Source organism: Punica granatum, chromosome 5 (assembly GCF_007655135.1).
Source record: "Punica granatum isolate Tunisia-2019 chromosome 5, ASM765513v2, whole genome shotgun sequence".
NCBI lineage: Eukaryota > Viridiplantae > Streptophyta > Magnoliopsida > Myrtales > Lythraceae > Punica > Punica granatum.
In genome coordinates, this window is record NC_045131.1 from 17,260,035 (window position 1) to 17,274,333 (window position 14,299).

Consider the following 14,299-nt stretch of genomic DNA (forward strand, 5'->3'; position numbering starts at 1 on the left):
ATTTAAAATAGGAAACTTAAGATTACTGACTCAAGCTAATATAGGAAATAATATCTAATTAAGGGAAACTATATCATAGCAATATAAGAAACTCAATATCTAATTAAGCTAAATTCTTGTTATGGAGTCTTCTAGAATGAGTGTCTGGTCCCGAAAATTCGAATACATGTTGAGCTGTAATCTGAAGCACATCAAGGTGCGAGTAGGTGTTAACTCTAATACGTTTTCGTTATTATTATCCTATATTTCTTTAAAATATTTTGGTTTAATAATATCATCAAAAAATTAATAAGATGTTTTCATCATATAAATCTTTAATCCGCTAATTGCATCCTAATTGTAAGTCCATTAATTTTTATTTGAAAAAGTTTTCATCTTATATGATGAAAAATCAATAAAAAAAATCTCATCATATAAATCTGTAATCCACTAACCGCATCCTTTTTCTTTTCCCTCCCTAATGGGGAAATTGCAAATAAGGATTAAGATAGAAAAGAAATTTTAAAAAGGCGGTTAACTTAAAAGAGAAAAAATAACTATTTCACTTCTTTTATTTTGGTAAATTATTTCACTCTCTTTTACTAAATATAGCAAAATCCGAAACAGCTAGGAATTTAATCATATGCTTTCAAAATTGTTTTGTTTATGATCAATTTTGTGTTTTTGTCAATTTTTTCATTTTTCCATTAAATTTTGATTTTTCCATCTACTTTTCATTAGCCTTTCTTTGTTTTTTTTTTAACGATAGTGTAAGAAAAATAACAGTCAGAAAATAATAAATGGAAGACACAAAGGAACAGTAGGGCACAATAGTTATTGGGTCCAACAGCTGAATATTCAGTCACTACATCCCGAACTAAATGTTTTTTATACTTGGAGAATATCGTTTCATACAAAGGCTTCGACTATAAATTATTTTTCCTCCCTTATGAGGAAATGCAAAAAAGGAATGAGATAGAAAAGAAATTTTTAAAAAAGGCGGTTAATTTAAAAGAGAAAAAGAATAACTATTTCACTTTCTTTTATTTTGATAAATTATTTCATTCTGTTTTGCTAAATATAGCAAAATCCGAAAACAGCTAGGAATTTAATCGTATCCTTTCAAAATTGTTTTGTTTAGGATCAATTTTTTGTTTTTGTTAAATTTTTCATTTTTCCAAAAAAAAATCTTTTTTCCATCTACTTTTCATTAGCCTTTCTTTGTTTTCTTTAAACGATAGTATAAGAAAAATAAGAGTAAAAAAATAATAAATGGAAGACACAAAGGAACAATAGACACAATATTTATTCAGTCAAGCGTCTGAATATTCAGTCGCTGCACCTTGTACAAAATATTTTCGTACTTAAAAAATAACGTTTCATACAAAATAATATGTCGACTGAATGTACAAATTAGTTAACTAATGTTTTGTACGAAATGTTTTCATACTGAAATAATAATATTTCGTATGAGGTTCCCGACTGAATAATCAACCGTTGAATCCAAGAATTGCCCGTAAAATGACTTCTTCTGATTGTCCGGTCAGCCCAATTCCACATGCCATGATTTTGTTCTCCCTCTCTCCATCAGGAGAAATAGACAAACCCAGATGGTGGTGATGGTTGTCGAGCCCCCACTGTGGCCCCTCACTCTCCCTTTGATCATCTTTTCTTTTCATTTTATTTTTCTTTTTAATTTTTCAGTTTACTATTTTCTAAAATTATTTTCTGCATTTTTAAAATAATGAAAAAGTTAATGAAAGTTAAAAAAGTGACTGTAAACATCACGATTTTGAAAGTTATATATCTTAATTTCCGACAAGTTTCTTTTTTATGTTATATCAAGGAAAGATACTAAAGCATTTTTTGCTTGAAATTTGCAAAAAGAAAAGGAACATCAATCTGGATTGGTTCATGTTATTTGATACGTCTTCCCTCTAAAGAATGTTACAAGTTTGAGTTTCGCTTATGGATAAAATCTATATTATGAGAGTTTTACCTCTAACTGATTGACTCAACTCACATTGAATTAACCGGGTTCTATTGGACTTGGATAATGGTGCAAAGCGTAGGGACAAGGAGGAAAAATGGTAAATTTAACCCACACTCCTATACTTTCTTTAAAAGAAAAGAATACGCCTCCTTTTAAATAGGAAACATATCACACCTATTTTTGCTGACGTGGCAGATATTTGGCGCCACATGTGTCCATTTGCTGATATGAAATTATTTTTTTAGTAAGGATATGTCATTATCTTTTATTTTCCAAAAAAAATTATCTTGAAAATATAAGAAAAAGTGTTGGGAAGTCAGCAGCTCCCTTCCAATGTGGGGGGAAAGGGGTAGTCCTCGCCAGCCACCAACCCCACCCGTGAGGGTGCAGGCTAGCGAGTAAGCCCTAAACCCCAGGAACGAGAGGGACTTTGGATTGAGATCTTCTTAATCCTGGAATGCGAGGACCTACCCATCAAAGGCCACCATCGACCTCATCAATTTGGAGTGGTGGCCATGGGGAGTGTCCTCGACCCTGGATTGAGAGAGACCCGATGTCGCTCAAGATCTCAGTTCTCTCAATATTTGGGTGTTAGGGACTTGCCTGCCAGCCACCTCACCCGCGAAGCTAGTACCGACAAGTAGGGTTCCCGCCCTCTCATCGGGAAGGAACTTGTCGACTTCCCATTTATTCAAAAATTTTCAAATAGTTTTAAATTTTAGGAAAATAAATAAAGATAAAAATAACGACATGTTAACAAATGAACATACGAGGCACCAAGTAACTTGTTGCATCAGCAAAAAGAAGAGTGATATGTCTTATTTAAAAGGATGGAGTGTCATTATATTTTAACTAAAATATAATGCATTTGTAATATGTCTTATTATGAACTAGAACTGGATGAGAAATAAGGGTGGATGGTAGAACCAACTAAACTCACTCGATAAGATAACTCGCTACGAGAAAGAAAAGTCGTTTTGATTCGTCACGCTCAAGGATGAACGATAAGAATCGGGGTTTTCGCCACTAAATAAGGGACTTGTTCATATAAGAAAATGGGAAAGGCTCGAGGCAATTTCATTCGAAATATTCATCAATTGGTATTTCTAAGATCTTATCCTAACATATATATATATCGAGGGAAGGCACATCCCTTAACTCTAGAATAGGAAACTGACATCTAATCTTCTCTAGATTACTTTCCTAAAATAGAATAAGGAAACAATCTGAAATAGGAAACTTAAAACCACTTACTCAAGCTAATAAAGAAAATAATATCTAATTAAAATAAATTATATTATAGTAATATAGGAAACTTAATATCTAATTAAGCTAAGTTCCTGTTCCGGAGTATTCTAAAATGAGCATTTGGACCCGAAAATTCGAATACGTGTTGGACTACAATCTGAATCACATCATCCCTTCTCGGTTGGAAAAAGACGTGTCCTCGAGTCTTTGTCGATCTTCTCCTGGTCATGTGTGCGTTTCGATACTTTTTAGCTTGCCACTTAATGACCAACTTCTCTATCATAGATCAACTTATTTTTGCTTCCTCGCCAACCATATCTTTGGTTGAATTGCTGCTACTTTCCCGATTGAGTCATATATACTTCGGCTAACTTTGGCTCGATTAGACTTAAGACCCCTAGTAAATCTTCCATGGCAATTTCTCTTTGAACCTCCATCTAGCATTGGTTTAAAATCAGTTCAGCTTGGACTTTCTCTGTAGAGTTTGAAATTAGTTCCTCTTGAAGAATCTTGCCAATCGCTAAATCATTCTCGGCCAGAACATTATTATCTTGTGACGCTTGAGCTGCTTCATTCGTGGACTCCATTTCTTCTTCTTTTAATTTGTCACCCATCATAGAAGCTTCTTCAAGCTGTACTTTTTTTCTCAACATCAACAATCGTCATAGGAAAAGCATTAGTTTTTTCCATTCTTAAGAGGATAGGTAGACTTCATGAAACCATCTTCAGATTCATAGAGGCGTTCTTCATATCCCAAAAGAAAGAATTTGACCTTTAAAAGTTGTTTCATACGCCTCCACGTAAATACCAAATTCCTTCAATATCGAAGATGATTATTTTCCAATTTCTCCTACCAAGTAGAAGCTTTACCCCTTAACCGATAAACAACTCTATGAACTCGGCTTCCATCATCGGGGATGTCGTAGTAGTCGAAGAATCGGTCCACATCCGAAATCCACGCCAGGAATTCCTCAGCACTCATGATTCCATTGAAAGTCAGGATTCTCTTTGGGCGATAATCCTCATTCACCTATAGGTGTCTTCTTATTCCACCGCAAGTCTCGAGGGCCTGGGTCACTCACTCGAGCCATGCAAAAATCTCATCTTCTCTTCGTTGGAATGTGAGGAGCAGGTCTTGCTCGAAAGTAAGCCCTCTTAGAACTCTTTCGGGGTTGCCTTTAGCCATTATTTTCGCATATTTAGCAAAATCCATTCAATCACATGTGTGTTCACTCCTTCATGTGTTTCACTCGGCCAACAAGAATAGAACATTCGTTCTGATACCAAATGATAGGCTCACGAACCATAACTGAATAAGAAAGAAGGGTGGAGGGTAGAACCAACTAAACTCACTCGATAAGATAACTAACCACAAGTAAGAAAAGTTATTTTGATTCGCCACGCTCAAGGATGAACGATAAGAATCGAGTTTTCGCCACTAAACAAGAGATTTGTTTAGATAAGAAAATAGAGGAAACGCTCTAGGCAATTTCATTCGAAATATTCATCAATTGGTATTTCTGAGATCTTCCCCTAGTATATATATATATATATATATATATATATATCGAGGGAAAGCATCTCCCTTAACTCTAGAATAGGAAACTAACATCTAATCTTCTCAAGATTACTTTCTTAAAATAGAATAAGGAAACAATCTGAAATATGTAACTTAAGACTACTGACTCAAGCTAATAAAGAAAATAATATCTAATTAAGAGAAACTATATTATAGCAATATATAAAACTTAATATCTAATTAAGCTAAATTCTTGTTCCGGAGTCTTCTAGGATGCGCGTTTGGACCCGAAAATTTGAATACGTGTTGGGCTGCAATCTGAAGCACATAATGTTTTCTCCATATTTTTCACTTTCGTTTGATTATAAACTGTAGTCTGTTGTTTGAGGTTTCCACAGACACCTAGAATACAGAAATCCGAGTCCTGTGGAGATAGAAACACTCTCTCGAAGTTGACCTGATAGGTTGTCCAGTGTTGTTCGTGCTTGTGACACCCAACAACTTCGGGAGACTCGCGTGACACGCTCCGATCTCCGTTTTTACTGATTTTTGTGCCTAATAACTCGTATTTCAATTTTCTTTTTCAGTAATTTTCTAGGATTGTTTTGGAAATATAAGCATTTAACGTATCTTTGGAAATAAATGAAAGTTGTCGGGTTTTTGGGTCGCGGGAGAGCTAAAACATACCCTCAGATTTTTAGGTTGTAACTGATGTAACGAACATCATTTAATTTAGGAGTTACATTAATTCAGTCCATGAACTAATTAACGGAACAATAACATCATCTGCCCCTTAGCCACTCGGACTAGATTGATGTAATCGAGGATCGATTTGATATTACGTCAAAACTTAGGGACTTGTGTTGCGAAAATTCGGGACAAATTGATGTAACCGTGCAAAGTCGATGACTAAATTGATATAATCGTGCAAAGTCAGGAACCAATTTGATGTAACTGAAAATTCATTGACGAAATTGATGCAAAAGTACAAAATCGAGGATGAAATTGATGCAAAAAATAAGTTAGGGACGAAATTGATGTAACTTGCGAAAGTCATAGATGAAATTGCCCATTTATTCTATTTAAAAGGAGGAAGTCCCATTATGTTTTAACGAAAGTATAATGGATGCAGTTAGGACTAAATATTTAAAAGAGAGAGAGAGAGAGAGAGAGGAAGCTAGGAGGATGGGGCTTGAGACAAGAAGACCGTGAGAAGGCCGTGCCGTTACGAGCATTGAGGGCGTGCCACGTGGCAAGAAGCTCCCCCTTATCATGGGGAACGAAAGTCTTGCGTCTAGGCAATTATTTCTTCGAGAGAAAAAAAAAAGAAAGAAGGAAATTGCTTGTATGAATACATATGTTAGGCAAGTTTGGTGGTCCAGCTCAAGAAACAAGTTTGGGGCCATTCATTTTCCCGCGGAAACTATGCATGCTTTGCACCTTTCGAAGTTCCATTTTGCATATACACTAGAAATGACCAGCACTATGTGTTAGATCATTAAAAGTAATAATTTTATTTGTTTATTTGCCAATGCATGAAATCGATATTCAACTATGAATTTTAAAAAAAATGTTGGCATTTGCTACTTTAAATAAATTTCCAAATTTAAATACTACATAATGAAAATTATAGAAATTGTCTCATCTCATCTCCTTATATGTGAACATGGACGGAGCCACATGGTCTTGACACGTGTTGACGTCATTAAAACTCTCAAATATTATTTTGTCTAAAATTAACCTCATTAGATACGAATTGCGTATTTTTATACTCTATTTTGCCCTTGGTTAATGAAAATTTTGACTTCGTTCTATATGTAAATAATAAATAAATTGCTCATACATTTGTTCGGAAAAAGAAAAAGTAACATCCAAATTAATGTTGCGTTTGGTTTCATAGTAGGATTTTAAAATCAGATTTTGATTTTGAAAAAGAGTGGTATAAATGGAGCCCACCCTTTGACTTTGTATGAGTTATATTGTTTTGTTGTGAAAAAAAAGTGGTATAAATGGGGCCCACTCCTTGACTTTGTATGAATTATTTTGTTTTGTTGTGGGTAGAATTAGGTTAAAGTTGTGATTTTAAAATTATACTCACAAACCAAACCAGGCATAAAGAATTAGGAGATGAGAGAAAAAGTTGGAAACATAAAAAGATGAATGAGTGAATGGGCCATTTTTATAACTTATTAATTTAAGGGTAGGCAATGAAAAAAAAAGGTAGGCAAAAGTTTTGCTTCTCTTTTATAACAACAATGTAGATCAAGGTACTCAAAATCGAGTTTCTAAGCAAAAACGATGGAGGGTCCATAAAATTAAAACGTGAAATCGAATCGTAAAATTGTAAATTTTATGAATAATGAATATAATGTTTCAAAAATAATTTTTCGCATATTTTTATGGATAATAGCCCTATTTAATTTCAAATTCAAGATCAACATACATTTCCTACTAGTCGTAATTTTTAGACTATTTTGCTTAGTTATCCATTTCTTAACATGGAAGAATTAAAAAGTTAATCTATCCCTTTAAATTGGGATGAAACTGATAATAAATAAATTCAATTTTTGACTTGGTAAACTCAAGTTTTGACATCAAAAGAAGGTGTAGCGCATGCTCTCGCCTAGTAACCAAGAAGTTCTAGGTTCAATACTTGATGAGATTACTCGTGCCCCTTTATTAGTTATTAAGATTTCTATTTCATTGTCTTAAGTCCATGAACCTCCATTGAAACTGAAAAAAACTCGACTTTCGATTGATTTTACTAAATAAACTCAAATTCCTACACAAGTCTACCAAATTTAAGTTTTTATAAAGAATTGACTCCCATGGAAAGTAAAATTGACAAATCATAAGGTTTTAAGAGTCAGAATCAAGTTTTTGACATTCATGATATAGATAATATACTAAAAAAATGATTGTTGAGTGTTAAGTAGCTTCAACCCCCGTAGAGGAGGATGCAAGTTCGGGTCTCAAAAACGCACTTGTTGAAAGGAAAATAACTTTTAATGTTGTGTTTGGATTTTTGGTGATCTAAGAAAGGCGAATTCCGGAGAGCAGGAAACGCGCTCCCTTCAAATCCTTAGAGTAGATTCTTTTAGCATTACCTCTAGATCGAGGACTTCGCGCTGAGGAAGAAAGCAAAAATATAATGAATTCGTGAAACGCACAAGAGAATGAAATTTCAATTTCATTCATTAGTCAATAAAGTACATCACGAGTATATAATCAAACCCAAACTGCGAAGCACCGAGGATGTCCTCCACTGAGGTGAATGTTGTTCTTTGATGTAATTTAGGCCCGAGATCTTAGACTTGGAGGCATTTGAATCGACAAGATGGACAAACCTCGAGAAACTGCTTTGAGACGTCGAGACGAATGACGGGGGGACGGAACTCGAGAAGTGGTCGCTAATATCGAGTCGGCACAATTTTGATCTCCCTCTTTACTCTCTCTTGGAGAGAAGAGCTAGGCAGATGAATCTAAGGTGGAGAGGGGCCAACATTGGCCTCCAATGCCCTAGTGAGGTTGTAGGCAACCTTTGAAGTGCAATAAACTCGTAAGCATGGTTGCTAAAATCGCGATTCGAATCGTAAAATCGTACGATTCTACGATTCAAGGGGGGGTTACTGATTCAGATTCTATGGGGTGAGTCGAAATTGTGGAATCGCGCGCTGAATCGTAGAATCGCAGAATCGGGCCGAAGCTCAGACTTGAAAGCCCAGACCCGAAACCCTCTCCGCCCTTTCTTCCTTCTTCCCCGTCGGATGAACCCTAATTTCTCCCTCCTTCAAGTCCGATTGCTTCTACGAAATCTTCGACGAAATCTTCCATCCACTTGCTTGCTTCTACGAGCTTCGATTGACGGTCCACCACTTGCTTCTTCCGATCGGAACTTTGGCTAGAGGATTTGCAGGTACGGTCTCCTCAGATATGTCATTGTTTTCTATGGTTGTTTGTGGGGTACAGCTTGTTGGGTCGTTTTCCGTTGCCCATTTCTTGAATGCGGTTTCTTTTGTCCCCCATGCTTTGAAAGCCTTGATCTTGACTCGGACCTCGTGCTGATTCTTGACTTTCGACGTTTCAAGATTCGCTCTTCTTTGCTGTTGAATTTGGGATATTGGGTAGGCATGATTGGTTGGTTTTGACATTGAGTTGCATTTGCATGGAGGAATTGAAAGTTGATAGCTGAGAGTGAGACAACGATGCGAGCGACTTATCCGTGGATGATGAAGTTTAGCTTTGGCTTGCAATGCTGTGATTCTGAAGCTCTATTCGCAACAGAATGGTTTATTGTTACAATATCCTGAATTGAGATTAGTAGATTATTTGAGTCTCATTTCTGGTAGCTAATAATGGAGCAATGGACTTTGGCATGATTGTTGAAAGTTCTATAGAACCTTTGACATGTGCAGTGGACTATCTTCTGAATGGTTGTTCCTGATCATCTTTCTTGTATTTTGCTGTGTCAGTTTGGTCTGTGCTTATGTAGTAACTGTACTCTCCCATAGTTGAACGAAATGAACTATTTTGATGTTTTTAAAGATTGAATCTGAATGTATTGTAGTGGGACCAACTCGAGCGGTTAAGTGAGCTAGCTGAGCTTCTCTGATGAAAGAGCCCACATAGGAGTTTTTGCACTGTTATAAATTTGTTATGATCTAATCATTGTTATTGATCCAAACTTTTTGCACTCTCTCAAGCCACTGTCTTAATTGATTCTTCTTATAAGAAAATAGGAGTTGCTTACATAGTCAAAGAGCTGCTTCCCAAGTACCTTTTCTCCAACTCCTTCCCTTTTTCTATAACAAATTTCTATTGCTATGAGTCTTCGTTCTAGAATGAGTCGTTCTGGACTGAGTTGAGTTACTGTTAGATTTGTTAAGTGAGTGATTGCTGAGTTTGGGTTGAACATAGATGGCTTCTACAAGTGGATCTGGGAATGCATCAGCTAGTAATACTGGGGTAGTTGCCAAATTTAGAAAAAATACAACTGAAGTTAGAGATGATCCAGCATGGGCACACGGTTATGAAGTTCCAGGAGAGAGACTAAAGATTAAATGCAAATACTGTGACAAGATAGTTTCTAGAAGTTCTTATAGATTGAAGCGCCACTTGGGATGTACCAAGATTAATGTGTCACCTTGTACTGCTATTTCTGATGATGTTAAGGATAATATGCTCATGATTTGTATGCATTTATAGGATCTTTCAATGAAGAAGAAACAAGCTAGTAGTTGTGGGTTGGAAAATAATGATGTTGTAGACATTGATAATGATGATGAAAATGTAGGGGTTGGTACAAAGAGAAAGGGAAAGGAAACAACTCAAATCTCTACTTTGTTTAAGAAGAGAAGTTTGAGCATTCAAAGCAAGCAAAAACAACCAACAATTAATCAGATGATGAAAAAAGATTTGAGAGAGGATGTGTGCATGCAGATTACCCGTTTTTTCTATATAAGTGCAATTCCATTTAATTGTGTGAAGAATCCTAAGTTTGAGAAGATGTGTCAATTGATTGGGAAGTATGGCATTGGATTGAAACTGCCATCTTATCACGAGCTTAGAGATAAATATTTGAGAAAAGAGGTTGATAAACTATGTCATTGCTTGAGGAGCATAAAGCTATGTGGAGGAAGTCGGGATGTTCCATTATGTCAAATGGATGGACTGATAAGAAGAAGAGGTCCATATGTAATTTCCTAGTGAATAGCCCCAATGGCACAATTTTTTTTACTTCCATTGACACATCAGACATCTCCAAGACTGCAGATAAAGTGTTCGAGATGATAGATGATATAGTGGAGCAAGTTGGGGAAGAGAATGTAGTTCAAGTTGTCACAGATAATACTGCCAATTACAAGGCGGCAGGTGAGATGTTAATGGAGAAGCGGAAGAAATTATTTTGGACTCCTTGTGCAGCTCATTGCATAGATCTTATGCTGGAGGATTTAGAGAAAAAGATTAAGGTACATGAGCTGACGATAATGAAGGGTAGGAAGATCACAACCTTCATTTACTCGAGAACACTCCTTATCACGATGCTGAAGCATTTCACAAAGGGTAAAGATTTGATTAGACCGGCTGTGACTCGCTTTGCTACTGCTTATCTGACTTTGGGATGCCTCTTCGATAATAGAAATGCTCTAAGGACTATGTTTGTATCCAAACAATGGAAAGGAAGTCGATTTGCGAAGTTAGAAGGTGGAAAGTATGCGAAACGTGCTATTATGGATAACAGATTTTAGAGTAATGTTAATATATGTTTGAAGGGTGCATATTCTCTCATTAAAGTGCTCCGCATGGTGGATTCGGATGAAAAGCCCGCGATGGGTTTTATTTATAATGAGATAGAGAAAGCCAAGCAGAAGATCAAAACAAACTTCAACGATGATCGGAAGAGGTAAAATTATTTATAAGTTGCTATATGCTTAGTATTTACTTACTTATTCATTATTATATTTGAAATTTATAAATATCTAATAATGGCTCGTTTCATGCTTTTAGCTATGATCCTGTTTGGAAGGTTATTGATGAGAGGTGGGAGGTTCAACTTCATAGGCCTCTCTTCATGCTGCTGCTTATTACCTGAATCCCCAGTTGCATTTCTCTTCTGTATTTAGAGCTGATAGAGAAGTTATGCGTGGATTATATAAGGTTATGGATCATATGCTAAATGATAAAGAAAGGGATAAGGTTGATTTGCAACTAGAAGAATTCAAACATGAAAGAGGGCTCTTTGAATTTTCATTTGCAAAGTCTATGAAGTTCAAAAAGACATCGGCAGATTGGTGGGAGTCATATGGTGCCGATACCCCAAAGTTGCAAAAATTTAGTATAAGGATATTGAGTTTGACTTGTAGCTCTTCGGGATGTGAGCATAATTGGAGTGCTTTTGAAATGGTATTTTATGGATTCCTTTTTATTTTATGGATTCCTATTAGAATTCATTTTAATATATCTAAACACTGTTTTGTTTTGCTTAGGTACACACAAAGAGAAGAAATCGGTTGCATCAAAAGAAGATGAATTATTTAGTATTTGTGATGTACAATTTGAAGTTGAAAGATAAGAAAATCAGGAAGCAAGTTGATCTTGAAGTGGAGGACATTTCTTCCGATGATGAATGGATTGTCGAAGAGGAGACAGAGAATACCGCAACTTTAAGCCATAATTTTAACTTGCGTTCTCTTGGTCGTGGGGATGATGGTGCTGAAGAGAGTGGAGATATTCAAATTGGCCATGCAGATGCAGAGAATACACGCACACAAGAGCATGGCACGGTTGATGACTTGGAACTTCCTGAAGAATGTGAGTTTGATACTTTGTATGATGTTAATGTAGGTGATGATGAAGATTTGGATAAAATTTAATATGTTTGTTCATTTTATGTTATGAGCTATGACATATGTTATTAACCTTTTATTTCAGGAATTTGAGTTATGATTTGGATTTTGGACATTAAATTTCGATAATTTGTAACGATATTTTGTATTTCTTTGACTTATTGTTGATTTGTTGGTTTGTGGTCTTTATTTGAATGAACAAGAATGGATTTTTTTGCTCATGAAAGTATGTTACATATATATATGTATATATATATATATATATTTAATTATAGGTAGAATCTTACGATTCACGATTCGAATCGCGATTAACGATTCTACGACTCTTGACCGATTCTAGGTAAAAACGTGATTCTGACAACCTTGCTCGTAAGGGCGTGCTAAGCAATTTGGTCCTCTGCCGACCTTCCGTTCTCTCTTTAGCAGTGGGAATGACAAAAGCGTAAATAAATGTGATGAATTGAGTGTTTTTGTCACTCAGGATTCCACGAGTCCATGTCAAAGAAATTTTAAAAAAAAAGACTAGAGTTTATAAGAGGGTTAGGTATCACTACCTTTAGGTTTAAGCTTTTATGTTGGATATGGAACTGACTACTTGTAAGTTTAATTAGAATTTATCACAGTAGTAGAGTAATTTTAAGCATAATCAATATTACAAATCCATACGAGTGTGCTACTTATGCATCTAATTATCAAAAAATAAGAAAAAGTATCCAAATTCACTTCGGATCTACGCACGTCCAACCCTCTGCGTTGCCTATACATCTCATTTCGCAATCACACTGTACAATTCTCTACGAGCATGTTTCAAGTATATATTTGGGTATTCACTTCGTATCTCATCCAGTTTCGCATCCACGCTAAGTGAGGACAATCCAGATTCGCATCCACACTAAGTGAGTATAGGTATTAAGGACTCGATGAGCGTACATTAAAAAATGAAAAATAGATATATGAGTTTGTAAGAGACTTGAATACCACTAACTCTTAGATTAAACTCTTGAGCTAAACACTAGTCAATTTACTTGTGAGCTTATTTGAAATTTAACAGTCATCATAGATGAAAGGGAAAATATATATGTCATAGCACAACATTATGGTTTTCTGTTAATTTTATCACAACTTTTAAAATTACACTATATAGCACATTGTTTAGAGTGTAATGTCAATAATATCACAATTTTGCTTTTGTATTAGTTTTATCACAACCTTTTAAAATTACATTATATAATACATCATTTAAGGCGTAGTGTCAATTATCGCATGACGTCAAATTTTCTGTGAAAATTAAATGGGAAGCACCCGTGGATAAATATTGGGCTCGGACTCTTGCTATGAGAAATAGTGCATATTCTGACCAGTCCAGTCCCTTTTACCCACTCGACTCTTTTGCCATCAATACCAAATCTCATTCCCCCTTCTTCACACATCTCTCACCTCACTGCATCCCCAAATTTCTCTTTAATTCAGCGCTTTACCCTTTTATTTGCTATTTTTGTTTTCAATGCAATTGATTATATATGGACATTTTCGACCTTTAAATTAGTCACATGAGATGCATGTGATATTTTCCGGTTGGAAAAGTGGTCGGAAATTAAACTGAAGGTGCATGGTGCTTATTCTTTAATAGGTCAGGGGTTTGATGCAAATTTTTGAAAGTTAGGATAATGTGCAACTAGACTCAAAAGTTGAGAGGCAACGTGCATTTTACTCTAGTCTTAAATACAAAACTCTAGTTTATCGAACAAAAGTAATGAAATTCTCATATTTTATAAAACTTTAAAATGATTGGAAATATACTCGATGCAATCGTGTATTTTGTGACTTAAAGATATAGAGTATGTACATATATGATATTTCACATATATTTATTTTATTATTTCTTTTGATTATATCATATTCTTTTACTATGCAACTTATGTTTTAATAAGTACAAAACAAAATCTAATTCAAGAAATTCAATTAATTTTAAATATAATATTTTAGTTTATTGAACAAAAATAATTAATGGAATGCTGACTGGATAATGTATATGAAACATCAAAGATGCTTACTATATCTATATCTATATTATAAAAAGAAAAAGGAAGTTAGTTGATGTAACTTTCTTTTTCTCGATATTACCCATTACAAAATAGCATATTAGTTTAAGAATCATCAGTAAATTCACACACTATCTGCAGCTATCAAATAACTGGCCATTATCCTCTCCTT

At 35.1% G+C, this 14,299-nt stretch overlaps 1 pseudogene; it reads left to right on the top strand.

Annotated features, from left to right (window-relative positions):
• Window positions 1-9,656: 9,656 nt before the first annotated feature.
• On the top strand, window positions 9,657-12,112 carry LOC116209033 (annotated as a pseudogene).
• Window positions 12,113-14,299: the final 2,187 nt, after the last annotated feature.